This window comes from Cetorhinus maximus, chromosome 21 (genome assembly GCF_964194155.1).
Source record: "Cetorhinus maximus chromosome 21, sCetMax3.hap1.1, whole genome shotgun sequence".
Lineage (NCBI taxonomy): Eukaryota > Metazoa > Chordata > Chondrichthyes > Lamniformes > Cetorhinidae > Cetorhinus > Cetorhinus maximus.
Genome location: NC_135899.1, coordinates 20,058,052 through 20,077,568, shown reverse-complemented (window position 1 = coordinate 20,077,568; position 19,517 = coordinate 20,058,052). Strand labels below are relative to the sequence as shown.

Below are 19,517 nucleotides of genomic sequence, written 5' to 3'. Positions count from 1 at the left end.
CTTTTCCCACCTATTTCCATTATTTTAAAATGTATTTCCATCCATTGTTTTATCTCTACCTTTCAGCCTATTTCGATCCCTTACCTTCACCCCACCCCCACTAGGGCTATCTGTACCTTGCTCGTCCTGCTTTCTACCCTTAATTATCACATTCCTTAGATAATATCACCACCTTCAACACCTCTTTGCCCTTTTGTCAGTGACATCTTTTGGTTATCTCCACCTTTCACTGGCCCTCTATCCAGCTCTACCTGTCCCACCACCCCCTTAAACCAGCTTATATTTCACCTCTTTTCTATTTTTCCTTAGTTCTGTTGAAGGGTCAGACGGACTCGAAACGTTAACTGTGTTCCTCTCCGCAGATGCTGCCAGACCTGCTGAGTTTTTCCAGCTATTTTTGCTTCAGATACACGCTCCGCCCTTATCAGACGTGATGCCTTTTGCTGAACACGAGCCGCAAGTTATTTTTTGCCGCATTAGCCCCGCCCTTTATGCAAATCCGATTTTCCAGCTCCGGCGCTTCATGGTCGAAATGTTCGCCGGAGTCAAACACTTGCAGAAGGGGGGCAGATGGAGGGGAGCTCTCCGCCGCTGCTCCTCCACCTCCGTGAATGAACCGGGAGACGGGGGCTCGGAGCCGGGAGCCGGATTTGAAGAAGCTGAAAGCGTGTCCGCTTTGACTTTTGGGGGAACAAACGGATCAATTTGGATCCTGTCGACATGTTGCTCCCCGGCCCCCTCCTCCTTTTCCTCCTGCACCTCGGGATCGGTTCACTCGATACAGGAGGTAAGGACCTGGAATGGAGAAAGGGTTTAAAGAGATCGACAGCAGAGAGTCCGGGGCGGTTGTTTTTTTTTGCTGAAGGAGTTGGAGATATTGTTAAAAAAAAATGGCGCTTTGTCTGAGCTGAAGCTCCGAGTTTCCTTTCTACTCTTGTTCTGTTTATTGCCTTTTTGCCCCAGAGTCTGGGCGGTGGCCCAGAGTTTATTACATCCCCAGAGGGGCAACAGAGCAAATGGTGTTCAAACTGGAGGGGATTCCTGCAGCTTTTAGGTCTGATCATGTGCCATTTGAAAATGTTACTGTATTTACCTTGGGATTGGTTTTCCCCCCTCCCTCACTGTTCAGTATTTTTTTTATCTCTGGTCCCCCCCCTCCCTCATTGTTCAGTATTTTTAAAAAATATCTCTGGCTTCGTGTCAACATCTGTTTGTGGAGGAGCTTCCACCAAGTGGGGAAATCAAGGGTGGGGTAGAGAGGAATCCAAAGGCCGGGAGAGCAATTTATGGGATTCGGGATCAGGAGGAACTTCAATTCCACCAGTAACCTGTAATTCATTTGAAATGAGGCTGGTAAGGAATAGTATTCCTGCTAAACTGGTAACCCCAGAGGCGCAGGGTAATGCTATGGGGACCGGAGTTAGAATCCCACCACTGCAGATGGTGAAATTTGATTTTTTTAAAAAATCTGGAATTTAAAGTCTGATGATGATCATGAAACCATTGCCGATTTTGGTAAAAAACCACCTGGTTCACTAATGTCCTTCGGTGAAGGAAATCTGCTGTCCTTACCTGGCCTGGCCTACATGTGACTCCAGATCTACAGCAAAGCGGTTGACTCTTAAAAATGCCCTCTCAACAAGAGCCGTGAGACATCATGGGTTCCAGAGTCGATGTTCAGGACTCTAGGGCAACTCCCTCCTGACTGTATACCACTTCCCTCCCAACTGTATACCACTGTGCCACCATCTCTGCTGGGTCTGTGCGACCGGTGGGACAGGACATACCCAGGGATGGTGATGCTGGTGTCTGGGAGGTGTCTGTAAGTAATGATTCTCTGAGAGTGACTATGTTAGGCTGTTGCTTGACTAGTCTGTGAGGCAGTTCTCCCAAATTTGGCACAAGCCCCCAGATGTTAGTAAGGAGGACTTTGCAGGGCTGACAGGGCTGAGTTTGCAGTTTCCGGTGCTTAGGTTAATGCCGGGTGGTCCGTCTGGTTTCATTCCTTTGAGACTTATTAGTAATTCAATATAACTTGCTAGGCCATTTCAGAGGGCGTTTTAAGAGTCAGCCACATTACTGTGGGTCTGGAGTCACATAAGGATAGCAGATTTTCTTCCCTAAAGGCGCGTTAGTGAACCTGATGGGTTTATACCACCATCGGCAATGGTTTTGTGGTCATCACTAGAGAGTGTGGTGGTAGTAGATTCAATTGTCGTTTTCATATGGATAAGCATGTGAAGCGAGGGACAAAAACAATGAGAAAGGAAGAGGACAGAGGAGTGGGACTAGAGGAGTGGCACTTGCAGAGAGCAAAAGCCGACCAAGCAGCCTGAATGGCTTTCTCCTGTGCTGTAAACATTGAGGATCCTAGTCATTGAGCCTCAATGCTGTCCACCAGCTTCAATCAATCCACACAAACTGAGCTCCTTCAGCCATGGGACCATTCTTATAACTCATTCCTGCAAAGCCCTCTAAAGCCGTCAACTGAGGAGTGGAGCTCAAAAACGGGACACACTGCTCCGCTTGTGGTCGAACCAGCGGTTTATGAAAGTTGCCCGCGATGTGCGACTCAAGTCGACAGCACCCAGCATCATTATTGTACCGCCCCAGCTTTCCGTTTTGAATATAGTCACAGTCCAGGGACTGCCCTGTTTCTTACAGTCAGTGAATCCCGATCGCTTCAGCTGCGAAACAGGTCGGGGTGGGGGTGGTTTCTGTGTCGATGCTGCTGATTTGTAGATGAGCTGGGACCGAGAGTCAGATTTGAACAATCTCATGGGTGGGGGGTGGAGGGAGAGAGTTCATGATCTGAAGTTGTTGAACTCAATGTTAAGTCCAGAAGGCTGTAAAGTGCCTAATCGGAAGATGAGGTGCTGTTTCTCCAGTTTGCGTTAAGCTTCACTGGAACAATGCAGCAGGCCAAGGACGGAAATGTGGGCATGAGAGCAGGGTGATGCATTGAAATGGCAAGCGACAGGGAGTTCTGGGTCATGCTTGCGGACAGACCAAAGGTGTTCCGCTAAGCGGTCACCCAGTCTGCGTTTGGGCTCTCCAAGAATAGACGTGGGAAAAAGCCTAAGAATTGTGGAAATGTAAGAATAATGCGCCAAATCTTCCGATCCCCTCACCCCAGGGACAAAATTTAGAGAATCTTCGCTTGTCCTGTCTCCAATGTAGTATATCCTTCCAGAAATGTGGAGACCAAAAATCAAATCATTGCACTGATGTTAATTAGTGTCACTTTTTTTTTGATAAAATTGGAATCTGATGTGGCCAAATAACATTTGAGTTTTCCCGAGGGTAGAATGTGAGAGAGCAGCCTGGATTGCATTGGAATTGTGAAGTCTCAAGGTAATGAAGGTCTGAATGAGGGTTTCGGCAGCAGAGGAGGTGGTGAGACTGGGGTGAAGAGTGATATGATGGAGGTGGAGATAGGCAGTCTTCATGATGGCACAAATGTGAGGTTGGAAGCTCCTCTCGGGGCCAAATGTGACGTCAAGGCTGCACATTAACTGGCTTAATCTTGGAGACTTTTGCCAGGAGAGGGATAGGGTCAGTATTTAAGGAATGGGATTTGAATCATGGCTCAAAAACAAGCTTCAGTTTTCTCTATTTAATTGAATTTAATACAATTTCATTGCACTTCCAATTCACCCATTCAGGGTAGCAGTGCAACATCAGGGGAGGTCGATGGCCTACGCTCAGTGAAGTGCATCTGTGTGGAGTTGTGTTCGAATACTTATCCCGTTGTTCCAATTCCAAATTCAGTCCACAATACAAATGGGATGAATGCAAAACAAGGGCACCTCTATCATATTGCAAAAGTAATGTATGTAGAGTTGTAAAGGTAGAGGCAGGACATCATTTTGCTTCTGATTAATTTATTTTACAAAGGAGAATAACCAAAAAGCTAAACCCAATATGGGCAGAATTTTGATGCCAGCTTTCTGTGGAAATGAGACAGTAGCACCCTAAACATCAGGCTGGATCCTTTGCGACTCCTTTTTATGATTGGTGTATCTATTGTTTCCTTTCATCTTTTTTTTCATCCAGCCCTGACCATGCATTACAATAAAACTCTAATTGTTGATGATCTGGGTATATCTCAGGCTATTTCTATTCAAGTTCCTCCATCTCCTTTGAGGGAGTTGTTGCCCATCTCATTGAGAATAACTGCCAAACACAACCCCAAAACCCCCAACCGTCACTGGGGTTGATTACAAATTATATAGGGACTCATTTCAGCTCAGTTCATCCTGTCCACCAGCATTCCTTCATCACCGCTCTCTTTCTCTTTCTCACTCCCTTTCCCTTTCATTCCCTTTCCCATGCTTCCTTCCTCCTGTTCCAACTCTCACTCTGTCTCGGGAAAGATGGTGGCGTCGTGGTAATGTCACTGGATTAGTAATCCAGAGATCCAGGCGAATGGTCTGGGGACATGGGTTCAAATGGAATTTAAACTGAATAAATAAAAATCTGGAATATAAAGCTGCTCTCAGTAATGGTTACCATAGAACTATCATTGATTGCCATAGAAACCTATCTGGTTCACTAAATGCCCTTTCGGGAAGGAAACCTGCCGTCTTTACCTGGTCTCTGTATTCATGTGACTCCAGACCTGCAATAATGTGTGAGTCATATGAATTAGCTTAGCACGCCGCTCAGTTCAAGGGTAATTAAGGATGTGCAGCAAATGCTGACCTTGCCAGCGACTTCCACATCCCATGAAAAAATAAGTGTCTCAACCTTTCAACCTCTCACTCTTCTGCCCATCACCCCTTTCCAACTCTCTCACTGTCCTCCCTTTCCCACTGTCTGTATCACTTCCCCCATTTCCCACCCTGTCTACTCATCCTCCCCCTTTTTGCACTCTGTCCTCGCTCTCTCTCCCCTTTCCCACTCTTGTTTCTCTCTCAGTCTTTCCCCCCCCCCCCCCTCCTTTCTCTCTCTGCCTCCCTCTCCTTTTCCCACTCTCTCACTACAATTTCCCCGCAAAGTGTTCAAATATTACACTTTGTGTATGCTGAACTGCGTTGAAACTGCCTTCACACCAGCACATCCATGTAGGTTCCTGGTTAGTCACTCGGCACATGCTGACAGAATGGGTAATCAGGGCACTGAAAGGTGTAAAGCTGTCCCATTGAGCAAATTTGCGAGTGCAGAGGCTCCTTAATCATATTGTGCAGGCCACAAACCCTGAATAAAAATCTATGGGTCCCTTGTTTGTACCAACTGGGTGGGGTGGGTTCATCCAGTGACGAGCCATGTTCACTGCTGCCATCTTGATAGGGATTATGTAAAGCAGGGCGCAGGCAACAAGTGCAACAGGGTCCATACGCACCCATCTTTATAAGGGGCAATGTGCAGCAGGGTGTAATTAATCTGGGCCATGAGGTAGGAGGAGAGAGGACTCCTCTAAGACTGCTATCACGTCAGACATGCAAAGACAATTAGTACTGGGCACACCACCGTAGTGATGCAGCAAATCCTCGAACTCTTCTGAGCTGGGCTGGGTGGGGTCCAGGTTCACTATGCCGCATGGAGTGTGGGGGAATATTGTCCAGTTTTTAGGTAGTTGGATTTGAGATACTCTACCGGTAACAACACATTTCCAACGTACTCTTAAGACACAGATATTTATGTCTGATTTATAACATGTGAATTTTAATGATGTTCTGAATGCTGCTTTATTGCTGTTTTGTTTTTAATGCCACCTGGGGTCATGTTAAGTTTCAAGTGTTAAACTTGGTTCACATGGGAAAATAGTTTGAGAAGTACTGTGCTCACAGTAAGGATGGAAAGGGGTAATTGTTGGAGGCTTCATGCATGATTAGGTGCCATTTGTTGCCTTGGGTTGACTACTCTGTAGCTAAGTATCTTTGTTGCTGGCTTAGAGCCAGCATCTGTTATGGACGAATGTTTTAGAAAAAGGGGAAGGCAAAGCCACCTGTCACAGGTTGAAGAGGAGAAACCAAAGGCAGAGTATGGGCTAGATGGAAAACCAAAGGCCAGGAGTGATTTGTATTCGTTTGCAAAGAGCAGTCACAAGCTGAGAGGAACTTCAATTCCACCAATAACCAGTGTTAATTAATTGAAATGTTGCTGGGAATGAATAATAATGCTGTTAATATGCTGATTCTCCAGTGAGGCAACAGTAACATAATAACTTGGTGTTGGTCTATGTGCAACGAATAGTAATAAGTAATGATGAAAGCAAAATAGCAGATGCTGGAAATCTGAAATAAAGACAGAAAATGCTGGAAAAACTCATTAGGTAAAACCATGGAAATGTAACGGTGCAGAAAGAGACCATTGTGCCTGCATGAGTCAAAAAAGAGAAAAAGAAACTCGCAACTCATTTTAATTCCATTTTCCAGCACCTGGTCCGTAGCCTTGTAGGTTACAGCACTTCAGATGCAAATCCTATTTTTAAATGAGTTGAATGTCTCAACTTGAACCGCCAACTTAGGCATTGAATTCCAGTTGCCCACCACCCCCTGGGTGAAATAGTTTTTCCTCATGTCCCCTCTAATCCTTATGTCAATCACCTGAAATTTATGCTCCCTGATAATGGATCCCTCAGCTAGGGAAATAAGTCTTTTCTGTCTCCCCTGTCTAGGCCCCTCATAATTTTGTACACCTCAATTAGGTCATCCCTTATCCTCTTTTGTTGTAAGGAAAATAACTCTAGCCTATCCAATCTCTCCTCATAACTGCATTTTTCAAGCCCTGGCAACATTCTTGTAAATATCCTCTGCACTCTCTCCAGAGCAATGATGTCCTTCCTGTAATGTGGTGACCAGAACTGTAGACAAAATTCCTACTGTGACATGGCAGCATCCGTGGAGAGAGAAACAGAGTTAGCATTTCAAGTGCGTATGTCTCTTCCTCCGATCTAAAGAGAAGTAATAAGTAATGCCCTGGTATGCAAACTATAACTGTTAGTAACCTAGTTGATGTAATTTATCTGGATTTTCAAAAGACTTTCAATCAGGTTCCCCATAACAGAATAATGAATAAGGTCAGCATGTGGAGTCAGGGGACCCAAGTGGTAGAATGGGTTGCTATAGCTTCAAGACCGAAAACAGCGATTGGGAATAAAGGGTAATCACTAAGTGGTAGAAAGTGGGAAGTGGTGTTCCACAGGAATCGGGGCTGGGAACTGCTGTTCACAATTTACATTAAAGATTTGAACTTTGGAACCAAAAGCAGAATTTGTACTTAAGCCGAATTTGTGGGGATAGTCAATACTGAGGAAGACTGCAGTATAGGAGGATATGAGTATACTTGCAGAATGGGTAAATAATTGCCAAATGAAGTTCAACACGGATAAATGTGAGTCAGTACAGTGTTATAGGAAAAATAGGAAAGTCACTTGTTACCTTGAAGTTTCAAATCTAGGGGGGTAGAGGGACAAAGGGATCTCAGAGCTACAAATATACCAAGCGTTCAATACCCTTCAGCTATTAAAAATTGCCCATTGCTCTAGTGTGAACACGGACGCCTTTTAAACACAACAAGCAAACATGTAGCTCTTTGTAAATCCTCCTCCCCTCTCATCCTATACCCTGCCCTTCTGCCACATTGCCTGCCCCTTATCATTAGGCTTTATTTATCACTTGTGCTTAAGCAATTTAGTGAAAAATATGCAGGATTGGAAAAAGAATTCTCAGAATCACAGAATTTTAATGGCACAGAAGGGGGCCATTTGGCCTATCATGTCTGCACCAGCTCTTCAAGCCAACATTATGACCTGGTGCCATTGCCCTGCCTTTTCCCCATACCCCTGCGCATTGTTTCTATTCAAATAAACATCTAGTGCCCTCTTGGGTGCCTTGATTGGGCCTGCCTCCGTCATGCTTTCAGGCGGTGGGTTCCAGACCTGGACCGCTCGTTGTGTGGAGGGGTTTTTCCACGCTTCACGTTTGCGTCTTTTGCAAATTGCTTTGAATCTGTGCCCTCTCGTTCTTGATTCTTTTACGGGCAGTTGCAGCTTCTCCCTATCTACTCTGTCCAGCCCCCTCATGACTTTGAACATCTCTATCAAATCTCCTCTTAGCCTTCTCTCCAAGGAGAACAGACCCAACCTCTCCAATCTATCTTCGTAACTGAAGTTTCTCATCCCTGGAACCATTCTTGTAAACCTCTTCTACACTTTCTCCAATGTGTTCACATCCTTCCTATAATGTGGAGCCCAGAACTGCATACAATACTCCAGCTGAGGTCTAACGAGTGTCTTATATAAATTCAGCATAACCTCCTTGCTTCTGTACTCTATGCCCCTATTAATAAATCCCAGAATACTATATGCTTTATTAATTGCTCTTTCCACCTGTCCTGCCACCTCTTGAAGTTCTAAACTGTCCTCGTCGCAGTTTACAACACTCCCAAGCTTCGTATTGCTGCAAACTTTGAAATTGTCCCTTGTGCACCTAGATCTAGATCATTAATATATATCAGGAAAAGCAAGGGTCCCAATACTGACCCCTGGGGAACTCCACTACAAACCTTCCTCCAGCCCGAAAAATATCCATTGACCATTACGCTCGGCTTCCTATTTCTCAGCCAATTTTGTATCCATGTTGCTACTGTCCCTTTTATTCCATGAGCAATAACTTGTCTCAAGTCTGTTGTGTGACACTATATGAAATGACTTTTGAAAGTCCATGCATGCCACATTAACAGCATTACCCTCATCAACCCTTTCTATTACCTCTACAAAAAATTCCAGCAAGTTAGTTAAACACAATTTCTTCTTTAGAAATCCATGCTGGCTCTCCCTAATCAACCCATATTTTTCCATCTGACTACTATTCTAGGCCAAATAATTGTTTCTAGAATCTTGCCTACCACTGAAGTTAAACTAGCTAGTCTGTAATTGCTGGGCTTAACCTTACAACCTTTTTTGGACAAGGCCGCAATGTTTGCAATTCTCCAGTCCTCTGGCACCAATCCTGAGTCTAGGGAAGACTGAAAAATTATGGCCAGTGCCCCTGCAATTTCTACTCTCACTTCTCTCAATATCCTTGGATGCATCTCATCCGGTCCAGGAGCCTTGTCAACTTTAAGTACCGACAGTCTATTCAACACTTCCTTCTTATCAATTTTGAACCCTTCTAGTGACAGAGTTTACTCGTCTGTCACCATGGCCTCAGTAGCATCTAGCTCCTTGGTAGAGACAGATGCAAAGTGCCTGACCCTCAGACAGGGAGAAACTGTACGCACACATGAAGGGATCGAGAACGAGAGCGCATAGATTTGGATTGATTAGCAGAAGAGGCAATAGTGATATGGAGTGAAACTTTTCCACACGGCGAGTGGTTGGGATCTGGAGTGCTCTGCCTGGGAGTGTGGTGGAGGCGGGTTCGATTGAAGCATTCAAGGGGGAATTGGACTATGGTCTGAGGGGGAAGAATGTGTGGGGTTGCGGGCAGAAGGAAGGGAAATGGAACTAGGTGAATTGCTCATTCGGAGAGCTGGTGCACACAGGATGGACCAAATGGCACTGTAACAATTCTGTGATTCTGTGACACTCCCAGAGCAGTACTGAGGAAGTGCTGCACTGTCAGAACTTCTTTCAGATGAGATGTTAAACAGAGACCCCATCTGCCCTCTCAGGTGGATATAAAAGATTCCATTGCTTTACTTTGAAGAGGAGCTGGGCACATTGTCGCTGGTGTCTTGGGCTTGATTTACTCTCAATCAGCATCATGAGAAACAGATGAAAGGTCATTGACCTGAAACATTAACTCTGTTTCTTTCTCCACAGATGCTGCCAGACCTATTGAGTATTCCAGCATTTTCTGTTTTATTTCAGTTTTCCTCCAGCGTCTGCAGTGTTTTGCTTTTGTAAAATGCAATTATCTAGTCATTATCACATTGCTTTCTGTGCTAGTGGTCGTGGGTTTGGAAGGTGCTGTCTAAGGAGGCTTGGAGAGTTTCTGCAGTGCATCTTGTAGATGGTGCACACTGCTGCCTCTGTGCGTCAATGGTTGGGGGAGTGAATGTTTGTGGATAGGGTGCCAATCAAGCGGGCTGCTTTGCCCTGAATGGTGTTGAGCTTCTTGAGTGTTGTTGGAGCTGCATTCATCCAGGCAAGACTTGTGCCTGGTAGATGGTAGACAGCTTTGGTGAGTCAGGAGGTGAGTTACTCGCCATAGGACTCCTAGCCTCTGACCTGGTCTTATAGCCACAGTATTTATATGGCTCGTCCCAGTTCAGTTTCTGGTTAATGGTAACCCCCAGGATGTTGGAATGATTAAAATTGCAGATGCACAAGTGGGTGGATTTGAAGAGTGCAGGGATCCAGGAAAGCTGTAGGGCTGGAGGAGATTAAAGAGATAGTACCTTCTAGCAGGAGAGTGTAAATTGAGCCCCTCCACTAAGGGCAGAGTGTGCAGTTCCTCTTTCTGGATAAGGTGGGTGTTGGGAGGTGCAAAAGAAGAAAAATTGGGTGAGGGGTGGGGTGGTGTTCTGATTGGAATGGTACCTAATGCCCTCTGGCACGCTGCCATTGGGGCATCAATGGGAATGAATGATCTGTCTGCTGTCAGTACCAGAATCCAGGGACACAGGAGCAGAATATTCCTTAAATGGTGAGAATCACAGAATTGTTACGGTGCAGAAGGAGGCCATTCAGCCCATCATGTCTGCGCCAGGTCTCTGAATGAACATGAGAGACTGGAAAATATTGGTGGTCAGAGACCTCAGTGTCCTTGTATGTAAATCACAGAAGGTTAACAAGTCAGTAAAGCAAGCAATTAGGAAAGCAAGTGATATGTGAGCCTTTATTGCAGAGGCTAGAATATAGAATCATAGAAAGTTTGCAGCACAGAAAGAGGCCACTTGATCCATTGTGTCTGTGCTAACCGAAAAACGTGCCACCCGGCCTAATCCCACTTTCCAACATTTGGTCCATAGCCCTGCAGGTTTCGGCACTTGAGGTGCATATCCAGACACCTTTTAAATGAGCTAAGGGTTTCTGCCTCTGCTACCCTTTCAGGCAGTAAGTTCTAGACCCCTCCCACCCTCTGGGTAAAAAAAAAATTCCTTATCTCCCCTCTAATCTTTCTACCAATCACTTTAGATCTATGCCCCCTAGTCACTGACCTCTCTGCTAAAGAAAATAGGCCCTTCCCACCCAATCTATCCAGGACCCGGCCTCACAATTTTGTACACCTCAATCAAATCTCCCCTCAGCCTCCTCTGTTCCAAGGAGAACAACGCCAGCCTATCCAATCTTTCCTCATAGCTGCAATTTTCCAGTCCTGGCAACATCCTTGTAAATCTCTGTGCCCTCTCTAGTATAACTTCATCCTTTCTGTAACGAGGTGACCAGAACGGAGCACTGTATAACAATATAAATTTACAATATAAAAGTAAAAAAAGCCTTACTACAATGATGGAGGTGAGGCTGCACCTGAAGTACTGTACAGCGTTTTGGTCTCCTTACCTTAGGAAGGATATATCTTCCTTAGAGGGAGTGCAACAAAGGTTCACTAGACTGATTCCTGAGGATAGGATTGTCTTTTGAGGAGAGATTGAGTAAATTAGGCCTGTATTTCCTGGAGTTTAGAAGAATGAGAGGTGATCTCATTGGAATGTAGAAAATTATGAAGAGGTTGGACAGGGTTGATGCTGAGAAAGTATTTTCCCCAGTTGGAGAATCGAGAATTAGGGGGAATCGTCTCGAAATGTAAGGACTGAGATAAGAAATTTTTTCACTCAAGTGATTGTGAATCTTTGGAATTTTCTAACCTCGGAGAGCTGTGGACGCTCAGTCATTGGCTATACTCAAGACAGGGGCCGATAGATTTCTGTGCACTGAGAGTTAAGGGATATAGGGATAGTGCGGGAAGGTGGATTTGAGGTAAAAGATCAGTGTTGAGTGGTGGAGCAGGCTCGAACGGCTGAATGGCCTACTTCTGCTTCAGGGTAGTTTACATTGAAAAAGTTATGCCGAACCTGCATGGAACCTTAGTAAATCCATGCTTAGTACCATGTGTGGTTCTGATTGCCGTATTATAAAAAGGATAAAGAAGCAGAGGAGGAGGTGCAGTGAAGATTTTCAACATTGTACAGACCTGAAATACATGGGTCTCACTATTAGGAAGGAGACAATAAACCCAGCCAGTAAATGTTGATGAAAGGAGGCTGAAGGGTGACCTAATAGAGTTTTTAAAAATATGAAAAATTTTATTGAGTGGATACACAGAGAACTTGTGGGGAGATGCATAACTAGAAGCCATCAATATAAGATAATCACCTAGAAATCCAATAGGGAATTCATAGGAAACCTCTTTACCCAAAGAGCAAAGAAAATGTGGAACTCGGTGCCACAGAAGTGGCTGAAGCAAATATTATGGATCCATTTTGAGAAGGGAAAAGAGGGTTATAACAATATCTTTAGATGAAGAAAGATGGGAGGAGACTCGAGTAGAACATAAATACCAGCATGGACTGGATGGGTGGAACAGCCTGTTTCTGTGCCGTACATCCTATGTAATCCTATAAACTGTAGATCGTCACTTTGAAACAATTATCCAAGCACTCAGTTATTCTGTCCTCAATAACAAGTTTGCAGTTGCTTCCCCATAACTAGCCAGACCTGGCCAGACCACAAGGAAGAATTGAGTCCTGCTCTCCATTTCTAAATTATCTCTTGAATGGTATTGAGCCTGGTGTCAGGGATATGAATGACATGTTCTGCCAGTGGAGCTGATTTTGAGTTACTAGTGTCTCAATTCTGGTCCAATTGGCAGAGGAGAGGCAACTGCTTTTGGCCTTTCTTGCTACCTGATTTGGAGGATCTTGCTAAGGAGATGCCTGCTACAGCTTGTCCAAGTCTCCAAAGCTCATATGACACAGGGATCACTGTTACCTGGGAAATCATGGCCTTACTCTCGGATTTGAGATCCTGCTTCTCGAATACTCTTTTTCCCAGCTGACACATTGGAGATGATTAGGAATTTTGTCCTCTATCTGCCTTTGTCGTGAGGATGCTCCCAAGGTACAGAAAATTATTCACATTTTCCAGGATCCCGCTATCCATCTTAATGAATGTCGGGATATGTTTTGCTGTGGGAGCTGGTTGTAATAGGAACTTAGTTTCCTGGGTGATTAGTGAAAGCTCTATTTACTCGAATGCATCAGGGAAGGAGTGAGCAATGACCTGGAGCTCAGTTTCTGATTAAGCGTACACACAAGCATCATCTATGTACTGAAGCTGTGTGTATGAAGTTCAAGGGGGGCTTCGTTTTCGATTGAAGGTGTTGTAAGTTGAATAGATTCTTGTCTAGTCTGTAGATTATCTCCATGTTTGAGTAAACTGCTTGAGGTGAGGCATAGTATTGCAGCGAGGAAAATGGAGAAGAGAGTTCATGTAATGGCACAACCTTGTTCGACCCAAGTTTTCACTGAGATAAGGATTGTGGTGGCTCTGTTGGTGAAGATCATGGCTTCCATGTCATCCTGGAGTAGGCAGAGGTGGTAGCAAATTGCTGAGCACAGCCTAATTTGAGGAGGACAATACTGCATAAGCCTTCATGGTCAACAGAGTCAAAGGCATTTGTGAGGTCAGAAAAGGCCAAATGCAGCGGTTGGTGCTGTTCCTTACACTTGTTGAATTTGCCCCACAGTGATGATTATCTGTGGGCGAATGCCACACTGCAACCCTGGAAAGAGTTACTTAGCCACTGGGAGGAGGCGGTTGAGAAGGGTTCTTGCAATGATTTTCTCTGTGGCAGACAGCAGGGAGACTTCACTGTAGTTATTGCAATTATGCTTGTCTCCTTTCTTGAATCGAGCCGTGATCACACTGTCCCTTCGATCCCTGGCATCTGCTCTTCGTGCCTGACGAGGGATGTGAGGTTATACAACTGTGCCAGGAAGGTATCTCTGCTGTTTTGAGAATTTCAGCAGGGATTCTATCTGCTCCAAGGACTTTATTTTTAGCTGTCAAATGGCTTTTTCAACTTTACTCCGAAGCAGGGTAGCACCGACACTTCCATGTCAGCATTCCCTCTGTGACACTCTGGGCCGCTCTGTCACTCCCAACACCTCATCCCCTTCCCACAGCACCTTCACATGAAATCGCAGGAGGTGTAACATCTGCCCCTTCACCACCACTCTCCTCAGACACCTCTTCCAGGTGAAGCAGCAATTCTCTGGATTTGATTCACTTTAGTCTATTGCATTCGCTGCTGGGGACCAAAAACAATGAATGACTGGTGTGCGGAACACCTTTTCTCAGTGCACAGGCATAATCCTAACCTTCCTGTCGCTTGCCGTATTAATTCACCATCTTGCTATCATGCTCACGTTTCTGTCCTCGGCCTGTACAACGTTCCAGTGAAGGTCAAGCAAACTGGAGGAACAGCACCTCATCTTCCGATTTAGGCACTTCACAGCCTTCTGGACTGAACATTGAGTTCAACAACTTCAGACCATGAACTCTGTCCTCCATTTGGATTTTTTTTTCAATGCCCCTCCCCCACCTGGCCCCAAATGCCAGTCTGTATCTTTTTGTTAAGTTTTGCTTTCAGAAAGTGTTGACTGTTGTTCTGATACTAATGCACTGTTATCTTGCTTCAGACAGGGCTGATCATTCTGCTGCTTTAACATCTGCTTTGGTCTCTAATACTATCATTACTACTCTCTTTGTCATTTAATCTCTCCTGACCTCCAACCTATCCCTGATCTCCTACTTTGCTCCACCTGCTGCACACCATCTTCCCCCACACCTTTCCAACATCATAAAACCCATCACATTTTTACCTCTCCAGCTCTGAAGAAGTCCCTTGGACTCAAAACGTTAACTCTGTTTCCCTCTTGTTGCTGCCAGACCGGCTGTGTATTTCCAGCATTTTCTGTTTTGATTTCAGATTTCTAGCATGTGCAGTTTTTTGTTTTTATATTAGTCTGGTGAACCTCTGTTGCCTCCATCTATGGCAAGTATATCCTTCCTTCGATAAGGAGACCAAAACTGTGCACAATATTCCAGATGCAGTCTTGCCAAGGCTCTCTACAGTTGCAGCAAGACATCTTTCCTACATGTAGATTACATGATTATTGCAGTCCTTTTCTTACACACGCCATTTATTTTTTTACCATGTACTCTGTCCTACAGTGTAACAACTGTTAGTGGGCCTATAAACTACTCCCACAAGCGGCCTCTTAGTTCTCCTATTTCTTATCCTACCCAAATTGATTTTGCATCATATTTATTGAGCTAAGGTCGTGTCTCTCTCTATTGCAGGAATGTCATCCTTATTTAACAGAGCTACCTCCTCACCACCTGTTCCCAACTTCCTGTCTTTCTGAAATGTCCAATCCCCTGTCACATTCAGTTCCAGGCCTTGGTCACCCTGCAGCCAAGTACTGGCCATCAGGTCATACACATTGACTTCTGTTTGTGCTCACAATTCCTCAATTTTGTTCTGAATCTTGTGCACATTCAGATGCAGAGCCTTTAATTTGTCTTTTTTTTTAACCATTTTTGTAATCTCTGGCCTCATCTGCCGGTACACACTTATCTCTTCCTGTCACACTGGTTACCAATACTCAAATTGTTACCCTGCTCTATTACCTTGTTGTTTCCCTTTAATTTACCACATCTCCTCTCACATGATCCCTCCCCCCGCCCACTATATAGTGTAGAGCCCTCTCTACTGCCCTAATTATACGACTTGCCAGAATACTGGGCTTAGCATGGTTCAGTTGAACCCAGTTGGATACATATCGTTAGATTTCCACTTACAAATCCTCGGATTTGAAGAAGCTGAAACCGTGTGCACTTTTCATTTCTGAATAAATATAATAATTTCAGTTTTTTTGAACCTGTTGACATGTTGTCCCTCGGCCTCCTTTAAGCTTCACCCAGGATTGGGCTGAATGATACAGGAGGTATGAACCTGAATAGGGAAGGGGCTTAAGAGATCGTCAGCAGAGAATCCAGCTGCTGGAGGAAATGTAATCAAAATAGCGGCAATAGCGGGCTGGGATGCCTATTTCCAGAAGGCCGGTCAGTTATTGTGTTGTGTACACTCCTGAGTTGGATTGGAGTAAGGCCAGCCTGCACTTTATCAGGAGACTGGTGCTAACAGTCAGAATGAGCAGTTCTTATTTGCGGAATTCCTACAGGTTTCATCGTGTGCTATTTGAAAATGTTATTGCCTTTATTTTGTGTTTGGTTCCCTTCAAAGTTCAGTTTATTCTTAGTTTATTACCAGTATCTGTTGTGGAGGAATTTCTGTGGAAGATGTGAAAGGCAGGTTGGTTTGTAGGGGAGCCGAAAGGCAGAGGGTGAACGGGGTGTGGTAAGAGGGAACCAACGGAAGTTCATGTGGGTGCAAGACACGAGAGATGAAGTATAAATGCTGCCTCGATCTCCTACCTTTCCATTAATAAGTATTCCTTGACATGTTTGAGAGTGGTAGAATTAATAGCAAGCTGGCTAACAGGAAACATTGTAGGAGTTAAAGGTAGTTACTCTGGCAAAAGATGGGATTGGTGTTGTTACCGTTACATTTTGGGTTGGGAATTAAAAGTAATGCATTCCGCAAATTTTGAAATTGTAAGGGATGCAGTTCATACAGTGCAGCACCTCAACAAAACACAGGAAGACATTAATAAACTTTCAAGATGCGCATATAAGTACCAGATAATAGATGAGTGTGAAGCGTACATTTTAGTGGGAAGAATAAGAAGGCCATAAGTTCGTTGGAAAGTCAGTGTCTAAGTGGAGTTCCGCAACAGAAGATCTGGGAGAAGAGATAAATCACAGAATTGTTACAGCACAAAAGGAGGCTATTTGGCCTGTTGTGTCTGCACCAGCTCTGTGAATGAGCATTTCACCTAGTGCCATTCTCCGACTTTCTCCCTGTAATCATGCACATTTTTTTTTCAAATAATCAATAATCCCTTTTGAATGCCTTGATTGAACCTGCCTCCACCACACTCTCAGGCAGTGCATTCCAGACCCTAACCACTCGCTGTGTGAATTTTTTTTTCTCATATCGCTTTTGCTTCTTTTCCCAGTCACCTTAAATCTGTGCCCCCTCATTCTCGATCCTTCCACCATTGGGAATAGTTTCTCCCTATCTGCTCTGTCCAGGCCCCCCTTGATTAAATCAGATCCCCCCTCAGCTACCTTTTCTCCAAAAGAGAGAAGAGTCCCAACTTCTCCAATCTACCTTCATAACTAAAGCTTCTCATCCCTGGAATAATTCTCGTAAACCTCTTCTGCACTCTCTCCAATGCCTTCACCTCCTTGCTCTTGTAATCTATGCCTCTATTAAGAAAGCATAGGGTACTGTATGCTTTATTAACTGCTCTCTCAACTTGTCCTGCCACCTTTAATGACTTGTGTACATGTACACCCAGGTATCTGTGCTCCTGCATCGCCTTTAGAGTCACTGACTACAAGTCCTGCAAGTAATGATCACAGGGTTAACGAGAGCATAAGAAAAAACAAACCCCACACTGGGACTTATTTCTAGAAGGATAGAATTGAACAACAGAAACTCTAGTAAACTTGTAAAATCTTGGGTAGTCCACGCTTAAGCATTTCTGATCTCCACAATATTATAAAGATTATCAAGAGGAAGGTGTGAAAAACATTTACAAGGACAAATGAAAAGGACATTAAGTATGGTGGAGATATGCACCCAGTGTTAAACTATATCATAACATTTATTCAATTATTCATTATAACATTTTATTCAATTGAATTTTGAAATCAGCTGTTCACTATTCCAGAGATATTACAAATTTTGTTTATTTGTGATGGCAATGATCTGGATCTTTATGGACTTCATAACAAAGACTGTTGTGAGATAGGACAGAATTAAAAATTCATGGATGGTAAAGTTCGTATACTGTTCTCAGTCAAAAACTGATCAATGTTTCTTGGACCATGGCTTATCTGTGTACAAATGTTTGTCCAAATCCATCTATTTTAAGTGCTGCAGCTAGCAAGACAGCAACTGCATGAAAAAAACAAAAATTTCTATCCTCGGGAATATCAATTTTGTTATAATTATGGCTCCTTGCTAAAGTCCACAAACTGTGATAATCATTTGGCACAGTTAATGAAGATGGTAAATAACATGTCAGTGGTATTTAGTGGTCCATCTGTGCATTGTACATCATCTGGTTGAATTGTAGCCATAATTTCGGATGGTCAATGAGTTATTGCTTTCTATGTGTCAGCATTTTCCCATTGGCTCTCCCAATCCTTACAGAAGATTTTATCCTTGTACAATGTGTTGTTTTGTTTGAGCCATCTGAGAGCCTCCATGACTCTGGTCTCATGTACTGGTGCATACGCTGTCCTTTTTAAAAACAAGCTTGCGTTTCAATTTGAGTGGTACAACATTAGCATTTTGTGGCAGTTTCAGTAAACAGATTTCATTCACTGTTGATGGTACATTGACAGTACTACAGTAAATTGCCTTCTGACCTTTTTGTAAAGAGTATCATAAAAGGGGATGCATTGGCTAATCAATCTGATTTGAGGGGGTCTGAGATTTTCTAACTCGGGAGGCACCACGTCCAGTGACGATTCATTTGCCCATATGTAGTTGTGTAGGTATCTATTGTGTCTTAAGAGCAGTGTGACATGCGTTACAGATCCTTGATGTTCCATGTGTTTGCAGGTTCACAGTTTGAGGTTATTTTCAATGGACACTTTGCATGTCTACTTATGCTCCTTCATCTCATTGTTCAGCAAATGCTGTCCAATCGCAGAATCACATCTAACGTTATGTTCTCAGTTATTGTTAGCAAAACTACAGATTGTGTAAGGAAAAAGTGTTTGACTTTCTATTTAAAAAAAAAGACTGTGCAAAGAATAGCAGAATGTTTCAGTCATTGATGAGTGAGTTAGATACTGAAGCAGTCCATGTCCAGATGCAGCAAGACCTGGGCAACATGCAGGCTTGGGTTGACAGGTGGCAAATAACAAATCGCACCGCACAAGTGCTAGGCCATGACCATCTCCAACAAGAGAGAATCTAACCATCGCCCCATGACATTCAATGGCATTACCATCAGTGAATGCCCATATTATTAACGTGCTGGGGGTTACCATTTACCTGAAACTCAACTGGACTAGCCATATAAATACTGTGGCTATAAGAGCAGGTCAGAGGCTAGGAATTATGCAACGAGTGACTCAACTCCTGACTCCCCAACTCACCAAAGCCGCTCCGACAGCACCTTCCAAACCCACAACCACTACCATCTAGAAGGACAAGGGCAGCAAACACATGGGAACATCACCTGCAAGTTCCCCTCCAAGCCACCCACCATCCTGACTTGGAAATATATTGCCGTTCCTTCACTGTCGCTGGGTCAAAATCCTGGAACTCCCTTCCTGACAGGACTGTGGGTGTACTTGCACCACAGGGACTGCAGCGGTTCAGGATGGAAGCTCACTACTACCTTCTCGAGGACCGTTCGGGTTAGGCAATAAATGATGGCCCAGCCTGTGACTCCCACATCCCAAGAATGAA

The 19,517-nt window shown here is 44.1% G+C and overlaps 1 protein-coding gene across 1 annotated transcript in view; it reads left to right on the top strand.

Annotated features, from left to right (window-relative positions):
- Nucleotides 1–440: 440 nt before the first annotated feature.
- LOC144695353 (uncharacterized) overlaps nt 441–19,517 on the top strand; it is a 37,266-nt gene continuing 18,189 nt past the window's right edge. The window contains exon 1 of the transcript XR_013579940.1: nt 441–787. The gene's annotated coding sequence lies outside the window, so the exon portion shown is untranslated. The remainder of the gene's footprint in view (nt 788–19,517) is intronic.